The sequence below is a fragment of the Oncorhynchus gorbuscha genome, linkage group LG12, assembly GCF_021184085.1.
Source record: "Oncorhynchus gorbuscha isolate QuinsamMale2020 ecotype Even-year linkage group LG12, OgorEven_v1.0, whole genome shotgun sequence".
NCBI lineage: Eukaryota > Metazoa > Chordata > Actinopteri > Salmoniformes > Salmonidae > Oncorhynchus > Oncorhynchus gorbuscha.
The window spans coordinates 8,819,897-8,839,079 of NC_060184.1; the positions used below are offsets into that span (position 1 = coordinate 8,819,897).

Sequence of the window (19,183 nt, forward strand, 5' to 3'; positions counted from 1 at the left end):
ACCATGTTGTTATGATGCTACCATGTTGTTGGTATGTTGCTGGTATGTTGCTAACATGTTGCTGTTATGTTGTTACCATGTTGTTATGATGCTACCATGTTGTTGGTATGTTGCTACCATGTTGTTGTTATGTTGTTACCATGTTGTTATGATGCTACCATGTTGTTGGTATGTTGTTACCATGTTGTTGTTATGATGCTACCATATGTTATGATGCTACCATGTTGTTATGATGCTACCATGTTGTTGTTATGATGCTACCATGTTGTTGTTATGATGCTACCATGTTGTGTTGCTACCATGTTGTGTTGCTACCATGTTGTTGTTATGATGCTACCATGTTGTTGTTAGGTTACCATGTTGTTGTTATGTTACCATGTTGTTGTTATGTTGCTACCATGTTATATTATGTTGCTACCATGTTGTTGTTATGTTGTGTTGCTACCATGTTGTTGTTATGTTGTGTTGCTACCATGTTGTTGTTATGTTGTGTTGCTACCATGTTATGTTGTGTTGTTATGTGTTGCTACCATGCTGTGTTGCTACCATGCTGTGTTGCTACCATGCTGTGTTGCTACCTTGCTGTGTTATCGTCTTAGGTCTCTCTTTATGTAGTGTTGTCTCTCTTGTTGTGATGCGTGTTTTGTCCTATATTTATATTGTATTATTTATTTTATTATCCCAGGCCCCGCCTTTTGGTAGTCCCCGCCTTTTGGTAGGCCCCGCCTTTTGGTAGGCCGTCATTGTAAATAAGAATGTGTTCTTAACTGACTTGCCTTGTTAAATAAAGGTTAAATAAAATAAAAAAGAATAAATTTTGTACAGTGTATTCACCTCAAATCTTAAGCATTACCCTTTAATCACTATTTAGAGAAGGAGGGAGAGTGAGAAACAGAGAGAGGGTATAGGAACTATTGCCTTGATCTCCAAAATGGCGTCTATGTGGCTCTGTTTGGCCGTAGTGTGTGATCTACCCTGTATCCGTGCAGCACTGACGGTGCAACTGTGGTGCCACGGAAGTGAAGAGGAGAGGAGTGGGACGGAGAGACTTGAGGAGCAGATTACTCTCATACCACGTCTGTCTGCGTGTGAATGCATGTCGCGAGGCCTCAGTGTTCGCCTGCGTCACCATGTGGCACCCTATATAGTACACTACTTTTGACCAGAGCCCTATGGCACCCTATTCCCTACATAGTACACTACTTTTGACCAGAGCCCTATGGCACCCTATTCCCTACATAGTACACTACTTTTGACCAGAGCCCTATGGCACCTTATTCCCTACATAGTACACTACTTTTGACCAGGGCCCATAAGGTTTTAGTGCACTATGAAGGGAATAGCTTCCCATTTGGGACTCCTCCTCAGACATCTTTTTGATGACACAGCGATGACAGAAGGTGGTAGCTGACTCCAGGGTCTCAAAACGTGTCAACAGACAAACATTCTCACGGTAAAGGGTTGTGCTCATCGCTCTCTCTCCAGTCTCTCAATTCAATTCAAGGGGCTTTATTAGCATGGGGAAACATGTGTTAACATTGCCAAAGCAAGTGAGGTAGATAATATACAAAAGTGAAATAAACAATAAAAATGAATAGTAAATATCACACTCACAGAAGTTACAAAAGAAAATACATTACAAATGTCATTATGTATATATACAGTGTTGTAACGATGTACAAATGGTTAAAGTATAAAAGGGAAAATAAATAAACATAAATATGGGTTGGATTTACAATGGTGTTGGTTCTTCACTGGTTGCCCTTTTCTTGTGGCAACAGGTCACATCTTGCTGCTGTGATGGCACACTGTGGTATTTCACCCAGTAGATATGGGAGTTTATCAAAATTGGGTTTGTTTTCATATTCTTTGTGGGTCTGTGTAATCTGAGGGAAATATGTGCCTCTAATATGGTCATACACTGGGCAGGAGGTTTGGAAGTGCAGCTCAGTTTCCACCTCATTTTGTGGGCAGTGTGCACATAGCCTGTCTTCTCTTGAGAGCCATGTCTGCCTATCGAGGACCCTCTCAACAGCAAGGCTATGCTCACTGAGTCTATACATAGTCAAGGATTTCCTTAAGTTTGGGTCAGTCACAGGGGGGGGGGTCTCTCTCTCACCCTGGTGATGGTTGGTCTGTGCCTTAAGTCTTTCTGCAGGAGTGAGAAGTGTATTTGTCATGTTTGCTTTAGCCCGTAGCATAGAGCAGTGATTGTCCTGTCGGGGAGAAATCCGTTTCCTTCCTACACCTTTCCTCTCTGTTCTGTCCTGCTGTGCGGAGAGGAAAAGGTTGTGTGGTCAGCAATTGACTGTAGGAGCCAGCTGTGCTCTGAGCGGAGGTTGAACTTATGCCAGCCTATGTACAAAATGGCCAATCGACCCAGTTCTATACAAGGCTAAAGTTGTGTATGGATAGCCTCTATTCAGTAGTTAGGGAGACTGTATGGATAGCCTCTATTCAGTAGTTAGGGGAGACTGTATGGATAGCCTCTATTCAGTAGTTAGGCGAGTCTGTATGGATAGCCTCTATTCAGTAGTTAGGCGAGTCTGTATGGTAGCCTCTATTCAGTAGTTAGGAGAGTCTGTATGGGAGCCTTTATTCAGTAGTTAGGAGAGTCTGTATGGATAGCCTCTATTCAGTAGTTAGGTGCGTCTGTATGGTAGCCTTGATTCAGTAGTTAGGAGAGTCTGTATGGATAGCCTCTATTCAGTAGTTAGGAGAGTCTGTATGGATAGCCTCTATTCAGTAGTTAGGAGAGTCTGTATGGATAGCCTCTATTCAGTAGTTAGGAGAGTCTGTATGGTAGCCTTTATTCAGTAGTTAGGCGCGTCTGTATGGTAGCCTTTATTCAGTAGTTAGGCGCGTCTGTATGGTAGCCTTTATTCAGTAGTTAGGCGCGTCTGTATGGTAGCCTTTATTCAGTAGTTAGGCGCGTCTGTATGGTAGCCTTTATTCAGTAGTTAGGCGCGTCTGTATGGTAGGATCTGCTATGTTGAAGCCAGCTGCTCCTTTTCTCAATCCTGACCAGGGCCATAGAAATGCAAACTCTGTCAGAAGATGTAACCTAGCTTTTCCATATCCACCATATTTGCACCAAAAGTTCCAACTTCCAAGACAACGAAATTCTGTTCAAAATACAGATTAGAATATTTTTGTTCTGAAATGTTTGGAGCCAATATGGAATGAAAGTTTACTAACTCTGTATGAATTATAGAAGAGCTCTGGCTTTGAGGTCGACCAACCAGTAAAGTCTGGCCAATTGCATCTCTTCCTCTCCTGAGAGCGAGGGGCGTGGTCAGAGTGGGCTAACACTGTCAGAGCTGTCAACACCGGACAGGAAACACACACACCTCTGGTTCCCTTCCTGTATCCTCTTCCAGGTTAAGGAAGTTTGAAAAGGGCCAGGTTGTTCAGAACAGACAGAGGGCCAACCTCAGTGGGTTTTTAAACACAACAGAAATGGTATTTGTAAAGGCTGATATGCACAATAAAGAGATGCAAAGTCATTGGTCACTTTTCAAGACCATCTTATGGTAGATAATTTACTAGAATAAGGTCAAGCTGAGGTCCACTGCTTTCAGTGAATATATTTAAGTTACTGTCCAAGGCCTCCAGCCGTGGCAGCCCAAGGCCTCCAGCCGTGGCAGCCCAAGGCCTCCAGCCGTGGCAGCCCAAGGCCTCCAGCCGTGGCAGCCCAAGGCCTCCAGCCGTGGCAAGCCCAAGGCCTCCAGCCGTGGCAGCCCAAGGCCTCCAGCCGTGGCAGCCCAAGGCCTCCAGCCGTGGCAAGCCCAAGGCCTCCAGCCGTGGCAAGCCCAAGGCCTCCAGCCGTGGCAGCCCAAGGCCTCCAGCCGTGGCAAGCCCAAGGCCTCCAGAGCAGATGGAAATTAGTAGGGGTGTCGGGTGCTGAGTGAAAACTAATGTGTCCACAGAGAGATTGGTACAGATTGTGAGTGAAGAGAAAGTGTGAGAGAGAGCGAAAGAGAGAGAGAAAGAGAGACAGAGTGGTAGAGAGGGAGAGTGGCAGAGAGGGAGGGGGTGCACAGAGTAATGACTCTTCACTCCATGTGAAAGTGTGTGGGAGTGGAAGGAGCGCAGATAGGGAGGTAGAGCGAGAGAGAGAGAGATATACAGGAAGATAGAGAGAGGTTTGCAATAGAGAAAAATACACAGAGATATTGAGAGAGAGAGAGAACGAGAGAGAGTCAGTCAGCATAGCTAGGGGTCAGTCAACAGTGACCTCTCGTCTCATCTGGGAGGAATGAGAAAGGACACCGACATTTAGAGTCCTCAGGCACATTCTCACTACACAACAACCATAATACACTCAGAACAACACTGTATCAAGACCTGAACATCATGGAGAAGCACCATACCCTCCTCCTGTAACACTGTATCAAGACTACAGAAAACCATAACACTCCTCCTGCTGTAACACTGTATCAAGACCACAGAAAACCATAATACACTCCTCCTGTAACACTGTATCAAGACTACAGAAAACCATAATACCCTCCTCCTGTAACACTGTATCAAGACTACAGAAAACCATAATACCCTCCTCCTGTAACACTGTATCAAGACTACAGAAAACCATTATACCCTCCACCTGTAACACTGTATCAAGACTACAGAAAACCATAATTCCCTCCTCCTGTAACACTGTATCAAGACTACAGAAAACCATTATACCCTCCTCCTGTAACTTTATCAAGACTACAGAAAACCATAACAATCCTCCTCCTGTAACACTGCATCAAGACTACAGAAAACCATTATACACTCCTCCTGTAACACTGTATCAAGACTACAGAACACCATAATACCCTCCTCCTGTAACACTGTATCAAGACTACAGAAAACCATTATACACTCCTCCTGTAACACTGTATCAAGACTACAGAAAACCATAATACCCTCCTCCTGTAACACTGTATCAAGACTACAGAAAACCATTATACCCTCCACCTGTAACACTGTATCAAGACTACAGAAAACCATAATTCCCTCCTCCTGTAACACTGTATCAAGACTACAGAAAACCATTATACCCTCCTCCTGTAACTTTATCAAGACTACAGAAAACCATAACAATCCTCCTCCTGTAACACTGCATCAAGACTACAGAAAACCATTATACACTCCTTCTGTAACACTGTATCAAGACTACAGAACACCATAATACCCTCCTCCTGTAACACTGTATCAAGACTACAGAAAACCATTATACCCTCCTCCTGTAACACTGTATCAAGACTACAGAAAACCATTATACACTCCTCCTGTAACACTGTATCAAGACTACAGAACACCATAATACCCTCCTCCTGTAACACTGTATCAAGACTACAGAAAACCATAACACTCCTCCTCCTGTAACACTGTATCAAGACTACAGAAAACCATAATACCCTCCTCCTGTAACACTGTATCAAGACTACAGAAAACCATTATACACTCCTCCTGTAACACTGTATCAAGACTACAGAACACCATAATACCCTCCTCCTGTAACACTGTATCAAGACTACAGAAAACCATAATACCCTCCTCCTGTAACACTGTATCAAGACTACAGAAAACCATTATACACTCCTCCTGTAACACTGTATCAAGACTACAGAACACCATAATACCCTCCTCCTGTAACACTGTATCAAGACTACAGAAAACCATTATACCCTCGTCCTGTAACACTGTATCAAGACTACAGAAAACCATAACACTCCTCCTCCTGTAACACTGTATCAAGACCAGAATAAACAGGGAAGCTCTTCACTGCAGACCAAGCTTTCCTAGAACTACAATACACTCGTAACAACGGATCACGTCTGAACTAGGGTACATTGCATCAGCCATGTGGACAAATACCTGGACCATATGCCGCCATGACAGTCTTTATCTGAAGAGGTTAAAAGGTGACGATGACCTGGGAAACGCTACACGAGATGGGTGAGTTTTTGGCTCAGGAACGTGATGTTGTCCAAAAGGGGGGTCCTCTGTAACGGCTGCAGACCGTGTTTAATTGTTGTTTTTTAAGTTGTCCCAGACAAAGTGTCAGAGAGAACAAAAGGTTACGGTGTCTGGGACAGAATGGACAGAAAGTAGGGCTCTTCAGCAAACCTCCACATACTACAGCACTTAACAGACAGTGTGATCACTGACTGGCATCCCACTATCCCACTGAATGGCATCCCACTGACTGGCATCCCACTATCCCACTGACTGGCATCCCACTGACTGGCATCCCACTATCCCACTGACTGGCATCCCACTGACTGGCATCCCACTATCCCACTGACTGGCATCCCACTGACTGGCGTCCCACTGACTGGCTTCCTACTGACTGGCATCCCACTGACTGGCATCCCACTGACTGGCATCCCACTATCCCATTGACTGGCGTCCCACTGACTGGCGTCCCACTGACTGGCGTCCCACTGACTGGCATCCCACTGACTGGCATCCCACTGACTGGCATCCCACTGACTGGCATCCCACTATCCCACTGACTGGCTTCCCACTACCCCACTGACTGGCGTCCCACTGACTGGCGTCCCACTGACTGGCATCCCACTGACTGGCTTCCCACTGACTGGCATCCCACTGACTGGCTTCCCACTATCCCACTGACTGGCTTCCCACTGACTGGCTTCCCACTGACTGGCTTCCCACTGACTGGCATCCCACTATCCCACTGACTGGCATCCCACTGACTGGCATCCCACTATCCCACTGACTGGCTACCCACTGACTGGCATCCCACTGACTGGCATCCCACTATCCCACTGACTGGCGTCCCACTGACTGGCATCCCACTATCCCACTGACTGGCGTCCCACTGACTGGCATCCCATTATCCCACTATCCCACTGACTGGCTACCCACTGACTGGCGTCCCACTGACTGGCGTCCCACTGACTGGCTACCCACTGACTGGCTTCCCACTATCCCACTGACTGGCTTCCCACTGACTGGCATCCCACTGACTGGCTTCCCACTGACTGGCTTCCCACTGACTGGCTTCCCACTGACTGGCATCCCACTGACTGGCTTCCCACTATCCCACTATCCCACTGACTGGCTACCCACTGACTGGCATCCCACTGACTGGCTTCCCACTGACTGGCGTCCCACTGACTGGCGTCCCATTGACTGGCTTCCTACTGACTGGCTTCCCACTGACTGGCTTCCCACTGACTGGCATCCCACTGACTGGCATCCCACTATCCCACTATCCCACTGACTGGCTACCCACTGACTGGCATCCCACTATCCCACTGACTGGCATCCCACTGACTGGCGTCCCACTGACTGGCGTCCTACTGACTGGCATCCCACTATCCCACTGACTGGCGTCCCACTGACTGGCGTCCCACTGACTGGCGTCCCACTGACTGGCGTCCCACTGACTGGCGTCCCACTGACTGGCGTCCCACTACCCCACTGACTGGCTTCCCACTGACTGGCTTCCCACTGACTGGCGTCCCACTGACTGGCGTCCCACTGACTGGCGTCCCACTGACTGGCGTCCCACTGACTGGCGTCCCACTACCCCACTGACTGGCATCCCACTGACTGGCTTCCCACTGCCCCACTGACTGGCATCCCACTGACTGGCTTCCCACTGACTGGCTTCCCACTGACTGGCTTCCCACTGACTGGCTTCCCACTGACTGGCTTCCCACTATCCCACTGACTGGCTTCCCACTGACTGGCGTCCCACTGACTGGCGTCCCACTGACTGGCGTCCCACTGACTGGCTTCCCACTGACTGGCTTCCCACTACCCCACTGACTGGCGTCCCACTGACTGGCGTCCCACTGACTGGCGTCCCACTGACTGGCGTCCCACTGACTGGCTTCCCACTATCCCACTGACTGGCTTCCCACTGACTGGCTTCCCACTGACTGGCTTCCCACTACCCCACTGACTGGCATCCCACTGACTGGCGTCCCACTGACTGGCATCCCACTGACTGGCATCCCACTATCCCACTGATTGGCGTCCCACTAACTGGCGTCCCACTGACTGGCTTCCCACTATCCCACTGACTGGCTTCCCACTGACTGGCTTCCCACTGACTGGCTTCCCACTGACTGGCTTCCCACTGACTGGCTTCCCACTGACTGGCTTCCCACTACCCCACTGACTGGCATCCCACTGACTGGCTTCCCACTGACTGGCTTCCCACTGACTGGCTTCCCACTGACTGGCTACCCACTGACTGGCTTCCCACTGACTGGCTTCCCACTGACTGGCTTCCCACTATCCCACTGACTGGCATCCCACTATCCCACTGACTGGCTTCCCACTGACTGGCGTCCCACTGACTGGCTTCCCACTGACTGGCTTCCCACTATCCCACTGACTGGCGTCCCACTGACTGGCTTCCCACTGACTGGCGTCCCACTGACTGGCGTCCCACTGACTGGCGTCCCACTGACTGGCATCCCACTGACTGGCATCCCACTGACTGGCATCCCACTGACTGGCATCCCACTGACTGGCATCCCACTGACTGGCGTCCCACTGACTGGCATCCCACTATCCCACTGACTGGCTTCCCACTGACTGGCGTCCCACTGACTGGCGTCCCACTATACCACTGACTGGCATCCCACTGACTGGCGTCCCACTGACTGGCGTCCCACTGACTGGCGTCCCACTGACTGGCGTCCCACTGACTGGCATCCCACTATCCCACTGACTGGCGTCCCACTGACTGGCGTCCCACTGACTGGCGTCCCACTGACTGGCGTCCCACTGACTGGCGTCCCACTGACTGGCATCCCACTGACTGGCATCCCACTATCCCACTGACTGGCTTCCCACTGACTGGCATCCCACTGACTGGCGTCCCACTGACTGGCATCCCACTGACTGGCATCCCACTGACTGGCATCCCACTATCCCACTGACTGGCGTCCCACTGACTGGCATCCCACTATCCCACTGACTGGCTTCCCACTGACTGGCATCCCATACGAGTCTATTCAATTCAAAATCAAACTTTATTAGTCACGTGGGCCGAATACAACAAGTGTAGAAATTACAGTGAAATGCTTTACTTACAAGCCCTTAACCAACAGTGCAGTTCAAGAAGAGTTAAGAAAATATTTACCAAATAAACTAAAGTAAAACATTATAAAAGAAACACAATAAAATAACAAAATAGCAATAACGAGGCTAAAAACAAGGGGTACCGGTATTGAGTCAGTGTGGAGGCTATATACAGGGTGTACCGGTACTGAGTCAATGTGGAGGCTATATACAGGGTGTACCGGTATTGAGTCAGTGTGGAGGCTATATACAGGGTGTTACGGCACAGAGTCAATGTGGATTTCCCTCTAGTGGTGTGGGGGCTGTGCTTTGGCAAAGTGGGTGGGGTTATATCCTTCCTGTTTGGCCCTGTCCCCTCGGATGGGGCCACAGTGTCTCCTGACCCCTCCTGTCTCAGCCTCCAGTATTTATGCTGCAGTAGTTTATGTGTCGGGGGGCTAGGGTCAGTTTGTTTATCTGGAGTACTTCTCCTGTCCTATTGGTGTCCTGTGTAAATCTAAGTGTGCGTTCTCTAATTCTCTCCTTCCTCTTTCTTTCATCCTCGGAGGACCTGAGCCCTAGAACCATGCCCCAGGACTACCTGACATGATGACTTGCTGTCCCCAGTCCACCTGGCCATGCTGCTGCTCCAGTTTCAACTGGCCTGGGCCCTAGGACCATGTCCCAGGACTACCTGACATGAGGACTCCTTGTTGTCCCCAGTCCACCTGGCCATGCTCCTGCTCCAGTTTCAACTGTTCTGCCTTACTATTATTCAACCATGCTGGTCATTTATGAACATTTGAACATCTTGGCCACTGACTGTTATAATCTCCACCTGGCACAGCCAGAAGAGGACTGGCCACCCCACATATGCTCTCTAATTCTCTCTTTCTTTCTCTCTCTCGGAGGACCTGAGCCCTAGGACCGTGCCCCAGGACTACCTGACACGATGGCTCCTTGCTGTCCCCAGTCCATCTGACTGTGCTGCTGCTCCAGTTTCAACTGTTCTGCCTTATTATTATTTGACCATGCTGGTCATTTATGAACATTTGAACATCTTGGTCATGTTCTGTTATAATCTCTACCCGGCACAGCCAGAAGAGGACTGGCCAACATAGCCCGGTTCCTCTCAGGTTTCTTAAGGTTTTGGCCTTTCTAGGGAGTTTTTCCTAGCCACCGTGCTTTAACAACCTGCATTGTTTGCTGTTTGGGGTTAAAAACTGGGTTTCTGTACAGCACTTTGAGATATCAGCTGATGTACGAAGGGCTATATAAATAAATTTGATTTGATTTGATTTTGATTTGGAGGCTATATACAGGGGGTACCGGTACAGAGTCAATGTGGAGGCTACATACAAGGTGTACCGGTACAGAGTCAGTGTGGAGGCTATATACAGGGTGTTACGGTACAGAGTCAATGTGGAGGCTATATACAGGGTGTTACGATACAGAGTCAATGTGGAGGCTACATACAAGGTGTACCGGTACAGAGTCAGTGTGGAGGCTATATACAGGGTGTTACGGTACAGAGTCAATGTGGAGGCTATATACAGGGGGTACCGGTACAGAGTCAGTGTGGAGGCTATATACAGGGGGTACCGGTACAGAGTCAATGTGGAGGCTAGATACAGGGGGTACCGGTACTGAGTCAGTGTGCAGTACAGGTTAGTTGAGGTAATTTGTACATGCAGGTAGGGGTGAAGTGATAATGCATAGATAATAAACAGTGAGTAGCAGCTGTAGAGAGAAACCAATACAATACTACTGAGGGGTGTAGGTCTATACAGTACTACTGACGGTGTAGGTCTATACAGTACTACTGACGGTGTAGGTCTATACAGTACTACTGAGGGGTGTAGGTCTATACAGGACTACTGAGGGGTGTAGGTCTATACAGGACTACTGACGGTGTAGGTCTATACAGTACTACTGACGGTGTAGGTCTATACAGTACTACTGAGGGGTGTAGGTCTATACAGGACTACTGACGGTGTAGGTCTATACAGGACTACTGACGGTGTAGTATTGACAGTGTAGGTCTATACAGTACTACTGAGGGTGTAGGTCTATACAGTACTACTGAGGGGTGTAGGTCTATACAGGACTACTGACGGTGTAGTATTGACGGTGTAGGTCTATACAGTACTACTGAGGGTGTAGGTCTATACAGTACTACTGAGGGGTGTAGGTCTATACAGGACTACTGACGGTGTAGTATTGACAGTGTAGGTCTATACAGTACTACTGACTGTGTAGGCCTATACAGGACTACTGACTGTGTAGGCCTATACAGTACTACTGAGGGGTGTAGGCCTATACAGTACTACTGACGGTGTAGGTCTATACAGGACTACTGAGGGGTGGAGGTCTATACAGGACTACTGAGGGGTGTAGGTCTATACAGGACTACTGAGGGGTGGAGGTCTATACAGGACTACTGAGGGGTGTAGGTCTATACAGTACTACTGAGGGGTGTAGGTCTATACAGTACTACTGACGGTGTAGTATTGACGGTGTAGGTCTATACAGGACTACTGAGGGGTGTAGGTCTATACAGTACTACTGACGGTGTAGTATTGACGGTGTAGGTCTATACAGTACTACTGAGGGGTGTAGGTCTATACAGGACTACTGAGGGGTGTAGGTCTATACAGGACTACTGAGGGGTGTAGGTCTATACAGGACTACTGAGGGGTGTAGGTCTATACAGGACTACTGACGGTGTACTGACTGTGTACTACTTTTATTACCCTGACTTATCAAAACTCACTTTCTCATCTGCTGAGAAATAATGTCTGGAACATCAACAAAACAAAAAAATCACAATAAAATTTCAGTATCGAAACGTGAGAATCGCCAATACATATCGTTTCCTCACCCAAGTATCGTGATAACATTGTGAGGTCCCTGGCAATTCCCAACCCGTTTCACCTGCTCTCTCCCTCTCCACTTTACAGTACAACTGTTTGTGTGAATGTGGGAGGGTGAGTAGGAGGAGAAAGACAGCAGATTTCCCAGAACGCACTGCCAGCGACGAGGAGAGGAAAAGGGGAGAATGAAAGCGTTTTCTAGGACACTCTGTGCTATTCTACCCTGAGAGAAAATGAGGGTCGCCTACTCACTACTTTCCTCCAGTTACAAAATGGTTGTTATTGAAAGAAAAGTTTAAAAAAGGCCCATGAGTCTGAAGGTAAATGAGCTCTGCTGAAGTGGTCGAGGGAGGGAGAAAGAGGACATCTGACTGACAGTCTTTTAAAGGAGACAGAAAATTATCTCAATAGCTGTACTATATTTTGTACAATTATCACTGGATTTGATGGAATCCACAGACACATTTGACCCTTCTCTAAGCCCCGCTCCAGAATTTTTTGGCAATCAATCGCAGGGCTCCAATGGACAGCAACTGTCGTAGAGTCCGACACCGCGAATCACGTTTAAAAATCGCATAAAAGCCAGTGAGGGATAAAAACTAAGTTGTTCTGTCAGCTTTAAGCATGAGATGCGTCTCAATCCGCCTATCTACCGCTTCCACAAACCAATCAAATTTGATCTGTCACATGCGCCGAATACAACAGGTGCTCCAATGGACAGCAACTGTTGTAGAGTTCACCTTACAGTGGAAAGGCTTACTTACCAGCCCTCAAACAACAATGCAGCTAAGAAAATACACACGAAAAAAGTAAAAAGATAAGAAAAACAAATAATTCAAGGGGCAGCAGTAAAATAACAATAGCGAGGCTGTATACAGGGGGGTACCAGAGTCGATGTGTCATGTGCGGGGGCACCAATGTTGAGGTAATTGAGGTAATTATGTACATGCAGGTAGGGTTATTGAAGTGGCTATGCATAGATAATAACAGAGTAGCAGCAGTGTAGGGGGGGGGGCAAATAGTCTGGGTAGCCATTTAATTAGCTGTTCAGGAGTCTTATGGCTTGGGGGGGTAGAAGCTGTTTAGAAGCCTCTCAGACCTAGACTTGGGGCTCCGGTACCGCTTGCCGTGCGGTAGCAGAGAGAACAGTCTGTGAATAGGGTGGCTGGAGTCTATGACAATTTTTTGGGCCTTCCTCTGACACCGCCTGGTATAGAGGTCCTGGATGGCAGGAAGCTTGGCCCCAGTGATGTACTGGGCCGTACGCACTACCCTCTGTAGTGCCTTGCGGTCGGAGGCCGAGCAATTGTCATACCAGGCAGTGATGCAACCAGTCAGGATGCTCTCGATGGTGCAGCCGTAGAACCCTTTGAAAATATTTGTTATGGGTCCTCAGATCCTCAGTCTCCTGAGACATAATAGGTTTTGTGGTGCCCTCCTAACGACTATCTTGATGTGCATGGACCATGTTAGTTTGTTGGTGATGTAGAAGCCAAAAGAACTTGAAGCTCTCAACCTCCTCCACTACAGCCCCTTCGATGAGAACAATGGCTTCTGCTTGGGTTATGTACGTACAGTCACTGTGGGGACGACGTCCTCAATGCACTTATTGATAAAGCCAGTGACTGATGTGGTGTACTACTCAACGCCATCGGAAGAATCCCGGAACATGTTCCAGTCTGTGGTAGCAAAACAGTCCTGTAGTTTAGCATCTGCTTCATCTGACCACTTTTTTAAATAAATCGAGTCACTGGTGCTTCCTGCTTTAATTTTTGCTTGTAAGCAGGAATCAGGAGGATAGAACTATGGTCAGATTTACCAAATGGAGGGTGAGGGAGAGCTTTGTACGAGTCTCTGTGTGTGGAGTAAAGGTAGTCTATGATTGTTTCCCCTCTGGTTGCACGTTTAACATGCTGATAGTTATTCGGTAAAACTGATTTAAGTTTCCCTGCATTAAAGTCCCCGGCCACTAGGAGCGCCACCTCTAGATGAGCGTTTTCCTGTTTGCTTATGGCGGTATACAGCTCATTGAGTGCAGTCTTAGTGCCCAGCATCAGTCTGTGGTGGTATGTAGACAGCTACGAAAAATACAGATGAAAACTCTCTAGGTCGATTGTGTGGTCACAGCTTATCATGAGATACTCTACCTCAGGCGAGCAAAACCTCGAGACTTCCTTGGCTATCGTGCACCATCTGTAGTTTACATAAATGCATAGGCCCCGCGTGTTACCAGAGGCTGCTGTTCTGTCTTGCCGATAGAGTGTATAACCCGCCAGTTGTGTTCTTAATGTCGTCTTTCAGCCACGACTCTGTGAAACTTAAGATACTACCGTTGTTAATGTCTCGTTGGTAGGATGTACGTGATTTCAGTTGGTCCCATTTATTTTCCAGCAATTGAACGTCAGCTAGCAGAACGGAAGGCAAGGGGCAGATTAGCCTCTAGTCGCCTGATCCTCGCAAGGCACCCGGATCTTTTGCCTCGAAATCTCAGATTCCATCTCCAGTGAATCACGGAGAGCGGTGCCTGGTTGGGTGTCTGCAATATATCCCTCATTGAAGAACTCCTCGTCCAATTGATTTAAAAATAATAATAATAATGGCTAAATAATTTAACAGATCACCAGGGGTACTTGCTACTTTGGAGCTTTTTTAAAATCCCAAATTACACTTTTGTTACATTGTTTAGCTCAGCTTGTTAGCTAGTTCTCAGTCTCACTGACCACCAAACACTGCTAACGCTAACTAGCTAGTCACTTAATAGAACTTGTTTTCTCACAAGGTTAGCTAGCTAAGTTAGCAATGTTATGAATACAACTCCCATCTGCTGTCGACCTCAGGATACTAGTTGAGAGCACTAGTTAGCTCCAACAGTGGTTATATAGGTTACATGCTGACAGTGAATTCAGAGACATTCAGCGGTTTGTTTACACTACAACCATAATTTGACCAGGTTCCCGAGATTGTAATCATAATGACAGTCCACCACAACATACCCAATAGTTTCCTGATTAGCCAGGAGTAGTCTGTGTTTAAATTGCATTGTGTATTAGAAACACAGTTTGAGATCATTGTGAGGGGATTTCTCAAACGGTTGGTATGGGGAAATTAGCTTCACGGGTTAATGTTGTCTGAGGTTACCAGGGGGGGTAGGGGTTGGCAAAGGGTCAAATTTCTAATTTAAAAAACTAAATTTACTTCACATAACATCCCACTGGTCTAAGATAAGAATAGAAGCTCTTTTCAACTACACCACTAGAAAAGAACAGCAGTATCCTTGACAACCAACCCAGTGCTAAAAGTCTAAAGTGAATTTGAAAACACTGCAGAGACCACAGTTTATTAATAACAGTCAGTGAAAGAAAAGTACACTTAAAGCAACGTTAAGGCAACGTTAAAGCAACGTATGTCTACTTACAGGCTCCTTGTCCTATCCTGTGTGTCAGTCTCAGGATAATCTGAAAGGGAAAAAAGGAGGAACATTTTTGGACCAAAACAGGAACTATTAGAATATAATCATGGGACCGTCACAGCAACCCTTTGAGAGTAAACTCGGCTGACAGAACTAAAAGAGATTCATGAAATAACACATCCCAAAATAATAGAGGCTGACCGATATGGGATTCTTTGGTCTGATAGCGATTTTAGGGAGGCAAGTTACCAATATATGTGCAAATATGTGGTATTTTAGAGGTGAAACGATAAACAGACCGTTTCATTCACAAATTGTGTTCCAAAGGATTAACAGATACTATACTCTAAATTATGATTCCTAAATATTAAAATGAACATTGTTTGATAACCACCAAAAAGCAACTATATCCACTATAAATACAAAATACTTGTTCTTAGGTACGTTCTTTAAGTAAATGTAAATCTGAAACTGCACATTTCACAACTACACACTGAAATCAGTGGTGTAAAGTAAATAAGTAAAAAATACTTTAAGGTACTACTTAAGTAGGTTGTTTGTTTGTTTTTTTGTACTTCAGTATTTACATTTTTGACAACTTCGACTTCACTACATTCCTAAAGAAAATAAATGTACTTTCTACTCCATACATTTGACGGAATGAATATGACTGTTTTTAGTATTTGCTGTTATAACATTTTAATTACATTTTTTTAATTGTATAAAAAAATAGATAATAAACATTACAATAGACTCTCTGGTACCCTTAAAATTAATTTAGTGTTGTTTACATTGTTCCAAACGTTCAGAACAATTATATTGTAACCTAACAGCACCTGTTTGACATACATAATATACACACAGCATTTGCTCGTTACCTTCTTTTTCTTGATCCAGTATTTGACTTCCCATTTACCTCCTGAGCAACCAGTAAACATTCCCCCATTTTGAGTTAATTATAGCTAACTTTAACCAAGTGACAAGGACAGGGCTGCGTGGACTCTGGAACCAGTCCAGTGTTTAAACATGTGGGACAGCCAGCTAGCTAGCTAGGCTAACTGCTTTGCTGGCTCGATAAAGCCCAACTACATTACTATTACTGGTTAACCAGCCAGCTAACGTTAACCAGCCAGCTAACGTTAACCAGCCAGCTAACACAAGTGATGAGGACAGGGCTGCTTGCTTAGTGTACTTTTGATTATTTACTTATTCAAATACTCTGTCGCTGACGAGCTACTCACTGTCAAACCACCATGCCCACTCTGACGTCACGACTTCGTGCTGAATGACGTTGAATATACAGCTCAGAGAGCGCCCTCTTCAGGCAACCATTGCATTTTTTTTTTGTTTAAATGACTGCAATTATTTGTTCATTCTATGTATATAATATCGGTGGATTAAAGATTGATACAATTATTTCTGAGAGAGGCTAATATCATCCCGATAAGATTGGCCAAACGACTCGTTGACAACTTGGGCGGGGGGGCGGGGGAGGTTGGTAGAGGAGAATGTTGCTAACATAACAAATTGTGGTCGATCTGGCAAGAAGTCGTGCAGCCACATGGATAATATTAAAACACCCCCGGTGTCTCCCCTGTGCACCAGGCCTGTGTGATGAGTCTTTCAACTCCCCCGGACTCCCCACACGGTTTTCAGGAGAATCCATTTGCCTCTGGAAACAGATATTGTTTTGTGTGAGATGGAGAATAGGATCTCACACACACACACACACACACACACACACACACACACACACACACACACCTTCAGAGCCTCTAACAACTAGAGATCCAGACAGCAGGGGATGTTGGGATGGTGATTGTTTTAAGACCGGAGAGAGGTCTTAAAATAAAGACAGGCCGCAACGGCCTGCACAAGCCTCCTCACCGTGTGTGTGTCCACTCTTACTCCTTAAAACCACCTTCAAAAATCGGTGGTCTGTGAGAGCTTGACCAATAGAAACACAGGGGAAGCAGGTTCCAAATTACATTCAATCATCCTGTCAAATTTCTCGCCTCATTTCACAGTATGCTTGGTTTGACTGTGGACAGTCCCGTGGGACATTCAGAGCTGTGCTTTCTAACAGCCTTGCTCATTTTACCGCTCATTTCAACGTCACTACAATAGCAGTTAAATGTACTTTTTCTGAGGGTAAAACATAAACGAAAACATGCAAGAACATGTAGTTTGAGACATTAAATAGTTTGAGACTTTAATACCGGGTTAGCCAAGCTGGTGGTCCAAAAGAACGATGGATTGGTAAGTAGGCCAAACTGGTTGATAATTAGTACTGACACAGAGTTAACTCTGTGATAGTGCTCTCAGCCAGGGGGTTACCATAACAACACTTTGATCAGGATATTAGTGTTATAGTAGTCCAGTAACCATGGTGATTTAATCGATTAGAATGAGAGCTTTGAGGACGATGATTAAGGAAAATGCTGATTGATACTTTTAGGCTTACATAGACATAAACCTAACAGAGACATAGACCTAACAGAGACATAGACCTAACAGAGACAGAGACCTAACAGAGACATAGACCTAACAGACATAGACCTAACAGAGACATAGACCTAACAGAGACATAGACCTAACAGAGACATAGACCTAACAGAGACATAGACCTAACAGAGACAGAGACCTAACAGAGACATAGACCTAACAGAGACATAGACCTAACAGAGACAGAGACCTAACAGAGACATAGACCTAACAGAGACATAAACCTAACAGAGACAGAGACCTAACAGAGACCTAACAGAGACAGAGACCTAACAGAGACATAGACCTAACAGAGACATAGACCTAACAGAGACAGAGACCTAACAGAGACATAGACCTAACAGAGACAGAGACCTAACAGAGACATAGACCTAACAGAGACATAAACCTAACAGAGACAGAGACCTAACAGAGACAGAGACCTGACAGAGACAGAGACCTAACAGAGACAGAGACCTAACATAGACCTAGACCTAACAGAGACCTAACAGAGACAGAGACCTAACAGAGACAGAGACCTAACAGAGACAGAGACCTAACAGAGACAGAGACCTAACATAGACCTAGACCTAACATAGACCTAACAGAGACAGAGACCTAACAGAGACATAGACCTAACATAGACCTAACAGAGACAGAGACCTAACAGAGACATAAACCTAACAGAGACAGAGACCTAACAGAGACAGAGACCTAACAGAGACATAGACCTAACAGAGACATAGACCTAACATAGACCTAACAGAGACAGAGACCTAACATAGACATAGACCTAACAGAGACAGAGACCTAACAGAGACAGAGACCTAACAGAGACAGAGACCTAACAGAGACATAGACCTAACAGAGACATAGACCTAACAGACATAGACCTAACAGAGACCTAGACCTAACAGAGACATAGACCTAACAGAGACATAGACCTAAAAGAGACCTAACAGAGACAGAGACCTAACAGAGACCTAGACCTAACAGAGACCTAACAGAGACAGAGACCTAACAGAGACAGAGACCTAACAGAGACATAAACCTAACAGAGACATAGACCTAACAGAGACAGAGACCTAACAGAGACAGAGACCTAACATAGACCTAGACCTAACAGAGACCTAACAGAGACAGAGACCTAACAGAGACAGAGACCTAACAGAGACAGAGACCTAACAGAGACAGAGACCTAACAGAGACATAGACCTAACAGAGACAGAGACCTAACAGAGACAGAGACCTAACATAGACCTAGACCTAACAGAGACCTAACAGAGACAGAGACCTAACAGAGACAGAGACCTAACAGAGACAGAGACCTAACAGAGACAGAGACCTAACAGAGACATAAACCTAACAGAGACAGAGA

The 19,183-nt window shown here is 46.2% G+C and overlaps 1 protein-coding gene across 1 annotated transcript in view; it reads right to left on the bottom strand.

Annotated features, from left to right (window-relative positions):
• LOC123990498 (signal-induced proliferation-associated 1-like protein 1) overlaps positions 1-19,183 on the bottom strand; it is a 264,229-nt gene that overhangs the window by 163,184 nt on the left and 81,862 nt on the right. Inside the window, exon 2 of the mRNA XM_046291049.1 lies at positions 15,328-15,367. The gene's annotated coding sequence lies outside the window, so the exon portion shown is untranslated. The remainder of the gene's footprint in view (positions 1-15,327; positions 15,368-19,183) is intronic.